Source organism: Dipteris shenzhenensis, chromosome 11 (assembly GCF_047967505.1).
Source record: "Dipteris shenzhenensis isolate YYH24624 ecotype China chromosome 11, Dip_SZ_1.0, whole genome shotgun sequence".
Lineage (NCBI taxonomy): Eukaryota > Viridiplantae > Streptophyta > Polypodiopsida > Gleicheniales > Dipteridaceae > Dipteris > Dipteris shenzhenensis.
Window position 1 is genome coordinate 20671729 of NC_141606.1, and position 8238 is coordinate 20679966.

An 8238-nucleotide genomic window follows, 5' to 3' on the forward strand; every position below is an offset into this window, starting at 1 on the left:
TTCTCGTGCCAATCTCAAGGCTGGAATCTCTATCTCTAGTGGTAAAACTACCTCAGTACCGTACACCAACTCAAAAGGACTGTGACCTGTAGATGTTTTATGAGTGATGTTGTAAGCCCACACAGCTTCAATGACCTTCTGATCCCACTAACTCCTACTCAACTCCTATTCCATGTGGCTATTTTTCCCATGGATTTACAAAGAAGGCCATTGGTCCGCTCCGTTTGTCCCATGGACGCTGGATGATAGATGCTAGAACTGCGGTGAATAATACCCATGCGATCCATGAGCAACTCCACTGCTTCATTTAAGAATGGACTCCCATGGTCAGATACTATTTCCATGGGTGTCCCAAACCTTGTGCAGATACATTCAAATATGAAATTTGAAATTGCCTTACCATTTGCAATGGGGAGGGCGATAGCTTCAACCCACTTAGTGACATACTGAGTGGCTACCAAAAGATACTTCTTTTTGCGGGCAGTCATGGGTAGGGGCCCAACAAAATCTATTCCCCACTTTTGAAATGGATGGATGGACATCACTGGGTGATGTTGCCCAGGACGCAAATCCTTCCTACCAAAGAATTGGCATGGTTCACAAGTTTTGCAATACATAGTGACATCCTTGAACAAGGTTGGCCAATAGTACCTAGCATGTAAAATCTTCTTAGCTGTATAGACAGCTGTATAGACACTGGCATAGTGGCCTCCACAAAATCCATCATGATAATGCTTCAATACCTTAGGTACTTTATTTGCATCAATGGCCCATCTTAGTACCCCATCCATGCCTTGACGGTACAACACCCCATCAAAGAGAGTGTAGTGCCTACTATCTCTACGGATCTTCTTTCTCTCATAGCTAGTACTTTTTGGAGGAAAGGAGAAAGCGGTCAGAAACCTGTAGATTCCACCATACCATGGATCCCCAACTTCTATGGCCGCTACAAGGGTTACATCGAGGCACTCCTCTAAATCAATCAAAGCATTCTTCAAATTGGAACAACCCCCTTTTACAATTGTGAAAGAAAAATCATATTCTTGTAAAACTGCCAACCATTTGGCCAACCAGCCCATGGGATTGTTGAGATATGGTGCCATGAGCACATAGATTAAAGGGCAAAGGTATGTGATAAGGAATGTATTAAAGTAGCCACCCTAGGATGTGGACTACATGATGTGGAGATGTGGACTAAGGATATCCACAAGGAAAGACGTGGATGAGAGGATCCTACATGGTTGACTATTCAAAGGGCACTCTCTTTATAAGAGGCCTATCATGTATTGTTGAACACACATTACAAGAGATATAGATTTGGAATGGATTGATTCATATTTGCTCATCATCTCTTTCATGGAGTTTCTTCTATGCTTTGAGCCTCCGTAGTCTTCTACTCAATAAGATGCAGGATTAGCATGATAGTGAATTTGTATTTAAAAGTTGATTGTTAGATTTTTAATAGCAATGGTCCACAATACCTAGGAGATAACTTCGGACATTTACATGTCTTTAGAGATTTTGAAGATTCAGGTACCTTAAGGTAGACTTTCTCATTTATTTCAAACTCCAACTTTCTACGGTGGGGGTTTACATAACTTCGTGCTCTATCTTGAGCTCTTCTTATGCTATCTTTAGCTAACTTAAGCATTTGATTCATATCCTCAAGAAAGTCTTTGGCTGCTTGAACCTTCTCTTTTTCGAGTCCCACTGTCATTGGGGCTCTTGGTTGAAATCCATACATCATCATGAATGGATTGAAACCTGTAGTTGAATGTTTGGCACTGTTATATGCAAATTCTAATATGGGCAGATATTATTCCCAATTAGTTTGCCGTTTACTTACATATGCTCGAAGCATATCCTCAATGATCTGATTGACCCTTTCAGTTTGACCATCACTCTATGGATGATCCACAGTGCTCATATTCAATGAAGTTTCCAACCTCTTAAACACAGCCCTCCAAAAATGGCTGTTAAATTTGCTATCCCAATCACTAACAATACCAGCTGGTAGCCCAGATAGTCTATAGATATGCTCCACAAATAGCCTAGCTAATTCTGGAGTTTTAACATCTTCATTGATAGGTATAAAATGAGCCATCTTGGTCAATTGATCCACAATTACCCACACTGAGTTGTGCCCCCTTTGTGTCCTAGGTAGTCCCACAATAAAGTCCATAGAAATGCTTTCCCATTTGCCAGATGGAATCTCCAATGGCTGTAGGAGACCTCCTACCTTAAGGCGTTCAACCTTATTAACCTGGCATTTTTGGCACTTCAATACACAATCTTGGACGTCCTTACCTATTCCAGGCCAAAAGAATTGTCTTTTCAGAAGCACATATGTCTTCTGAATTCCCGGGTGTCCAGCACTCAGACTATCATGACATTCAAAAAGGATTTGGCGCCTAATGTCACTGTCATCCGAGACACATACTATACCCTTGTAGAGCAGGTAGCCATCTTCTATAGTATTATTTTTTCACTTGAGTCCTTTATCGCCAACCTGTGGTGTGTCGCCATTTCCATGCGACTCCTGAGTGAAAGCCTCTCGATTTGTTGGATCCCTATTTTTAATTGCTTTCCATATTTCAGAGAAGTGAGAATCAAACTCACATTTCCCCTTTAAGGACTCTAGGAAATCATTTTGAAATTGAGTAAAACTCAATTCATTAACAATTGGCATTCAGCTAAGAGAGTTTGCTACCACATTGAACTTCCCTTTCCTACATGTTAATTGTATATCAAACTCTTGCATTAACTTAGCCCATCTAGCTTTTCTACCTTTAAGCTCTGGTTGATTACAAATCCACTTAATGCTCTCCTAATCAAAGATGATCTCAAATTTTGCACCATATAAATAGTACCTCCACCTTTTTAAAGCATAGACTATAGCATATAGTTCCTTCTCATATGCCGAGTAATTTTGTTGGGCACGATCTAAATTTTTTCTTTCAAAAGCCACTGGTCGACCTTTTTGTATAAGTATCACCCCAATAGCAAAATCACTGGCATCTGTCTCAACCATGAATGGTTCATTGGGATCCACTACTTTTAAGATAGGAGTTGCTGCTATAGTTACCTTTAATTTTTCAAAACTTCTCTTTTGAGGTTCATCCCATATGAAGGTGCTTCCCTTCCCCTTAAGCTGGTCTATTATCAGAACAACAATCTTAGCGTAATCTTGGATGAATCTCCTATAGAATCCTGATAAACCTAAAAATATTTGTAATTCTTCTAGATTTGTAGGATGTGGCCATTCCAATATGGCCCTTACTTTGTTAAAATCCATACGGACCCCTTCTTGGGATATTATATGTCCCAAGTATTTCACTTCTTTTGCAAAGAATTCACATTTGGATTCTTTAGCAAAGAGTGAATTATCCCTAAGCAGTTGGAACACTTTTCGCAAATGTTCCAAATGCTTGTTCCTGGTTTTACTATAAATAAGGATATCATCTAAATATACTATAGCAAATTTTTCTAAATATGGCCTTAAGACAATCTTCATAAGTGTCATGAAAGTTGCTGGAGCATCTGTTAATCCAAATGGCATTACTTTAAATTGATAATGCCAATACCTAGTATGAAATGATGTCTTAGGAACATCCTCTTACCTAATTCGTACTTGGTGATATCCTGATTTTAAATGAATTTTAGTAAAGTATTTTTTCCCTTGCAATTGATCAAAGAGATCATCAATGCGAGGCATAGGATACTTATTTTTTATGGTGATTTTATTTAGTGCTTGGTAATCTATGCATAAACGCATAGTACCATCCTTTTTCTTTAGCAGTAAAACTGGTGCAGACCAAGGTGAGCTACTTGGTTGGATTTGTCCCTTCCTAAGATATTCCATTAACTATCTTTTGACCTCACGTTCCTCCGTTTGACTAAGCCTAAATGGGGGTTTACAAATAGGGGTAGATCCAGGGATTAAATCTATTTTATAATCTACTTCTCTCTCAGGAGGTAAACCATCAAGTAATTCAGACGGAAAAACATCTTTAAATTCAAACATTAAATCATTGAAAGAAGATTTATACTTTTTACTATGATCAAGAAACATAATTACTTCTTTCCAATGCGGAAGACATAAAATCACCAATAAAAGTAAGTTCATAAAGATATATGTCACATTCTTCTTGGTGTAGTAGTTGTTCCAATTCCATCGAACAAATAAGAGGAGAGTTAGGCACATCATGTTCTCCTTGAATCTGGAAGACTTTACCCTCTTTTTCAAACATAATGGAGTTATTAAGATAACTCCTTTGTAAGCTATGCCCAAGACTATACAGCCATTCTCGACTAAGCACTACATCTATTCAGTCGAGATGCATGATTTGGAAATCCAAGGCATCGTGATAGCTTTGAATATCCACCTCTACACCATATATCATGGTGTCCCAAACTTTTTTATCACTACCCTTCGCCAAAGAGACTACATATTTATGGGCATTGGGACTCTCAGGCAATTTTAATTTCTTAATGAATGAGTAGTTCAAGAAATTGTGTTGCAATATCATCGACCATCACTCTTACTCTTTGCCCCTTAATTTTTCCATGCATCCTCATTAAATCATGAGGACCAAAGGTGGGTTGCCACATTGCCAATGATAGACAGCACATGTGAGTGCTATCCTCATGATAGACCTCTACCTCAGTGTACTTTTCAGTACCATTAAGCGACAATACTTGCACCGCATGCACTTGTTTTTGTGGAGGTCTATTTGGGGCTTTGGCTGTCGCTTCTTTATTTTTAGGGCAGTTCCAAGCAGCATGGTCTTTTCCCAAACATTTGAAGCAAAGATTTTCTTGCTTGGCCCTTTCATAATCCTCTTTCTTCAAGAGAGGATAATTTTGTGTCTGAGGTTTCTTAGGTGGTGCCTGAGGAACCTCGTTCTTAAAGTGCCCCTTCCTTTTCAAATTGAAAAATTTATTGAACTTTGGAACAACACTTGTTTGCTCTGAATTTCCAACTCTGAATTTCCCCATCGTATCGTTGTATATTTGGGCATACTTAATGGCTTCCTCAAAGGTTTTAGGAGAATATCTTTTCACCTCAACCATATAAGTGTCTTTGAGACCTCTCACGAAACCCCTTATCTTTTGGAATTCATCAATTCCTTTCAGCTTACGGACTGCCTCCCTATAATTCGCTATGTACTGGACTAGAGTGTTTTTAACCATAGTGCAATTATCCCAAGCCTCCCACGCTCTTTCTAATTCATTTTATGGTAAAACCTCTTTTAGGAAGGCTTGTTCAAACTCAGTCCAATATCTAGGAATTCTATCACTCTACCTGAGGCTCATCCACCATTTATAGGCTTTATTTCCAAGGGAAAGACTTGCTTCCACGACTTGATTTTCAGGAGGTGTATTCCTGAGTCGGTGGAAGTCTTGCCATTTTTGCAAGAATGTATTAATCCATCTTTATTACGCTCCTTTTCTTCCCCATTGAAAATTGGCGGATTTAAGTCCTTAAGGATGTTCAAGGTTTCTCTAAGTCGAGAGGTAGACCTCTCAACTTGATTAGGAGGAATCGCTGATTTTTCAGTAATAGATACCAATTGAGAATCGGCTATCTTAGTTATAGCTTGAGCTAGGGTTTTTAGTGTTTCACTAATAACCCCTAACTGTGTTTCTATATTTTGCATTCGAGTTTCAAGTTTAGTGAATTTTGCATACAGAATTCCATAATCACCGTAATCAATATCCTCCATTTCCACATTATCCTGTTGCGTTTTAGTTTGTACCTCCTCATGTGTTTCCTCTCCAATGATTGCTTTTACCTCTCTAGCCCTTTCCTCGGCCTCCCTAATCATACCATCACTTTCTAGAGTTGTCATTTTAAAAATGTATATTTTCCAGAAAATGTAAAGCAAAGCGCTTTATATTAGAGAGAAAAATGTGATGCCCACTTGCCTGGTATTTGTTCGAGGCCTTGGATTCATCTTCAAAATCGACACATCCTTTAGTTTGCAAGCGATTTTTACTTTTGATTCCTCTTTTGTGCTTTCTTCTTTCTCGAACTCCTCACTTTGAAATCTCAAACTCCTTGCGTCGATCTTCTTCTTTGAATTTGCTAAGGTTTAGAGAAAAAAAATGATATGCCTTAGGACTTTCAAATTGAAGGAAGGGCTTTAGAGGGCCCTTGGTACTTTGGAAATAAAATAGCCCTAAAACCTTTGGGGGCCTTGAGAATTTGGAGAGGGGTACAAATTCAATGATGAAGTGGCTTTTTCAAAGGTTAAGAACCTTTGAATGATGTGGCTACTTTGTTTGTGCGTAGCTCGTGCAATGACAGAAACCTGCTCTCTGTGATACGATTGCACTTTCCCTTACGGCTTATTTTGCATATTCTTTGTCTCACAAAAACTTGTATAAACACCCACCAAAGCCCCAACGTACAGTCTTTTCTGCTGCCTGCACCACGCACGATGTAGACGAATAGCCATCTTCATTCTTTCTTCACAAGAAAGCAACTGTAGCAGGCAGGAAAGAATTGAAGGATCGCCACCAACTGTCTTCTTCGTTGGATTGAAGGTTTAAGTTCTGCTCCAACTCTCCATATGATTTATGAGCGCTTGATTGAAAAGCTTGACTAGAACCCAATTCAGCCATTTGGTAGTTCATTGTGGAGTGCAATCCAAGCACCAAACACCTAAGAATCCTTTCAATCCAATATTGGTGTAGGAAGGTTCGAGCCGAACGAGTGTTGCTATATGCAATTGGAGGCTAAGCTCTGTGAGGTAGCATCCATTTCATTCACTTCAATCACAGACATGTAAATCTTGTGCCCTTGCCTCAAACGAAGCTTTCACTCAGCATCTTGAATTCCACAGACTCTAATGATACGAGACCATAGCTCTGATATCAATATAACATTTCCTGAACAAGAAGGCTCTCTTTTGCTCATTCCTCCTAGCCGTGATTCCCAGAGAGCTCCCAACTACTTTCTACATGAACCTTCCTTTGGTTCCCTTTGTATTCTTCCTTTATGGAGCTTGTCTCTAGAAATCTCCCCTGAACCTAATGCATGACATGTGGACCCCTTTTTTGCCAAGTGTCCTTTCAAAGGACCTTAATCTTTTGACCCCTCTTGGTATCCTTGTATAATGCTAGGCATTAATCTCGCATGTCCACTGTTGCACTGTCGAGCCCTCTGGCTTCCCACTTCACCATATCCACACTCTTGGGTTTATGGCTGACGTAACACCTAGCCAAGGATTACCAACATGACCCATGGTTAACTTGGCCAAAGGTTAATAAGGCTTGGGTATGTGTGTGTTTAAAAAAAGAAACCTATAAACAACAAGGCACACGATGCTCAGATAAAGGTGGAAAAGACTTTTTTCATGTTGTAATATGGATATATGAGTACAACTAGTAAAAAAATGTCGAATCCATCCGGTAGTCTAGGTTCCAAGGTCAGGGTCCACATACCTGCCACCATCCAAACAACCCTAGATGTTATCGCTTCTACCAAAGACCTAGAATACCCTCAAGATTCTCCAATGGAAGTCCCAATTTTAGATATAAGGGGGGTGGTACACCACTCATTTCAAGTATGTATCAAAGGGGGTAGCCCTCAGTCTTCAAGAGGATGGATTTAACATGAGAAAATATCATACACAGCTATATATTTTTTGAAAGCAAAACTTTAGAGAAACTTACAGTCACTTACAAGAGTAAGAATGAAAATGATACTACATTATTTACACAGGACAAAACAATCCATGGTTGGTCTAGTAGATTATAAATACAAGGGATAAAGAGTAACTTGAATGAAAGAAAAAGTTCCCCTATAAAGAATTACTACCATAGGAGAAGGAAAGAGTCAAGTAAACATAGTACACATTATTTCAATGGTCATTCTAAAGATTAATTGATTAAAAATTTCTTTATCACTAGAATTCTCAACTAAAAAACAGAAACTCAAAAGCAAAAAATTAAAGTACATAATGCGAATTACAAAGGAAAAATTAAAGAGGAGATAAAGATAGAGAAAAGAATCTCACGATATTATACCACAATGAAGAGATAACGCTGATAGGTTTAAGAAATAGAGCATATATACAATGTAAGTGGTCTAAAAAGCCTAAGAAGAGAAATCAAGTAGTTAAAAATGTAGCAAGAGATGTAAGGAAAATACAAAAAACAAAGGGGATATTTTTAAAGGGGAGTATTTTTAATTAGAGAGGGGGTTAGGGAGAAAAAATAGAGGGGGGTATG